This window comes from Procambarus clarkii, chromosome 55, assembly GCF_040958095.1.
Source record: "Procambarus clarkii isolate CNS0578487 chromosome 55, FALCON_Pclarkii_2.0, whole genome shotgun sequence".
Classification (NCBI taxonomy): Eukaryota; Metazoa; Arthropoda; class Malacostraca; order Decapoda; family Cambaridae; genus Procambarus; species Procambarus clarkii.
In genome coordinates, this window is record NC_091204.1 from 32,428,307 (window position 1) to 32,431,276 (window position 2,970).

The window sequence follows — 2,970 nt, forward strand, 5'->3', positions numbered from 1 at the left end:
ACGACCAAGAGATGGCTTCCTGAACCTTGCAGGAATTAACCTCACTGAGGACCAAGTCACTCTCCTAAATCTGGGCATAAACTGTCATGTTATGTCCAGACCGAGTGAAATGGCCCGGAAAGTAGAGTTGGAAATTCTGTTGGACGACATATTCGACCTCGAGACACAAAAGAAGGTCACTACCAAAGATACCTTACAAGCAGAACTTATTGCAGAAGGAGGAAAGAATCGAGGCAACTACAGAAGCACCATACTGTCCCCCGAGCTTAAAGCGGCAGCTAAAAGCCTTCGTGAGAACAAGGAGATAGTTGTCAGGAGAGGTGACAAGTCGCCAATATATGTCATTCTTAAAAAAGACGAATATCTGGCGAAAATGAACATCATACTCTCTGACCAAACTAAGTTCCAAAGGGTAACGAAGGACACTACAGCCGAATTAAAAGCAAAGGTCAACAAACTGATCGAAACTGTGAACGCCAAGAAATCCGGACTCCACCTGCCAAAGATCATTGGGGAATATAAACCTGGATATGCGTATGGAAATGTCAAGACGCACAAGCCTGGAAACCCACTTCGGCCAATCATTAGCCAGATACCCACACCCACGTACAGACTGGCGAAGCGACTCAACGGCCTGCTGACTCCTTATGTTCCTTGCGCCTTCAGCCTGAAGTCTCCAAAGGAATTTGTGGACTTACTGCGGGGCACACGGGCCACAGGGATAAGAGCCTCGTTGGACGTAGAATCGCTGTTTACCAACGTACCTGTGGACGAGACAATCGGAATGATAGCCGACAGAGTGTATCGTGATCCAGCCTGTACTCCTCTTGACATGCCAGAAAGTATTCTGAGGAAACTACTCCAAGCTTGTACTAAAGAGGCACCCTTCTTGAGCCCGGATGGGCACATGTATAAGCAAGTAGATGGGGTCGCCATGGGTTCTCCCCTAGGTGTCCTGTTTGCAAACTTCTACATGGGTACCATCGAGCAAAAAGTCTTAGTCGACATGAACTTGAAACCGGCCATATACTGCAGGTATGTTGACGACATTTTTACACAGGTACCTGATGTCAGACATCTGCAGGAGCTGAAGGAGGCATTTGAGCAGAGTTCCGTGCTGCGTTTCACTTACGAGACGGAAAAGGATGGGAAGCTGCCTTTTCTAGATGTAACAGTCATGGAAAAGGGCGGAGGTTTCCACACTGCAGTCTACACTAAGGAAACAAACATAGGAATGTGCCTAAATGCCAACAGCGACTGCCCCGACAGGTACAAGAGGAGTGTTGTTAACGCATACGTCGACCGTGCTCTCAGCCACAGCTCAGAATGGAAGCAAGTCGACGAAGAACTCTGTAGGGTAAGGCAGGTCCTAGTCAATAACGGCTTCTCCAATGGTTTCATCGAAGACATCATAAGAAGGAAAGTGAAAAGCCATGCAACCTCTGAAGAGACAACTAACACAACACCTATACCCCCTATTAGACTATTTTACAGGAACTTCTTTTCCACAGCTCATAAAACGGAGGAAAGGGTCCTGAAAGATATTGTTAATAGAAACGTTATCCCTACAGACAAAAATCAGAGGATACAACTGACGATTTACTATAAAACCAGAAAAACGGCCAGCCTACTCATGAGAAACTCTCCAGACACAAAACAGAACGCTTTAAAAGAGACTAACGTCGTCTATGCCTTCAAATGCCCACTTGGGGACTGTAAGCTCCAAAAAACCCAGTATATAGGCAAGACAACAACATCTCTTTCCAGGCATTTAACGATGCATAAGCAACAGGGCTCCATTAAGGAACAAATAATCTCTTCCCATAACCAAACCATCGCCAGAGAAATCCTAGTAAACAACACAGAAATCATCGATAGATACAGCGATAGCAGGCGGCTTGACGTTTGCGAGGCACTACACATCAAGAAGTCAACACCAGCAATCAACAGCCAATTATTGCACAACTATATTCTATCCACCTCAAGACTCCGCTCCAATATAGAAGCATCAAGAAATATGGACCAATAGGCTTTCTACAAACACTTCTATTCAATACCCATTGTTTCTGTTCTGTCTTGTGTTGATACTTTTAATACCCTATTAATATCCCCTCCTGTTCTGTCTTGTGTTATGCCACATCACCCTTCCCACCTCACTCAAATGTAGATATAATATCAGAGAGACGTAAGTTCTAATCAGTTGTGTATTTGTGAAGTCTTTGAAAATGTAATAAGTTTTACGAAACGCGCCCGTGTCGCGTCAGACTAGAAATAAAAATGAATTTTGGAGAAGTGATTTTTGATTTACCTCCAACAGTGAAGCGTAATGTACGAAAGATTGAGAAAATTCGTGTTAGAATTATTAATCTTACTTTTTCGGTCATATTTAATAATATATATATATATATATATATATATATATATATATATATGCGAACAAGCCTGAATGGTCCCCAGGACAATATGCAACTGAAAACTCACACCCCAGAAGTGACTCGAACCCATGCTCCCAGGAGCAAACGCAACTGGTATGTACAAGACGCCTTAATCCACTTGACCATCACGACCGGACAAAATGAGGTGATAGCCGAGGCTATTTGAACCACCCCACCGCCGGCACGCGGATAGTAATCTTGGGCATAGCATTTTACCAAATCACCTCATTCTTTGGGGCACACGTGAGGAACACAAATGTGAACAAGCCTGAATGGTCCCCAGGACAATATGCAACTGAAAACTCACACCCCAGAAGTGACTCGAACCCATACTCCCAGGAGCAAACGCAACTGGTATGTACAAGACGCCTTAATCCACTTGACCATCACGACCGGACAAAATGAGGTGATAGCCGAGGCTATTTGAACCACCCCACCGCCGGCACTCGGATAGTAATCTTGGGCATAGGTGTCTGTTAATCTTTGTTTAAATTACCAATCAAGTTGTCAATGTAATCAACCAGAGCTTTAATAT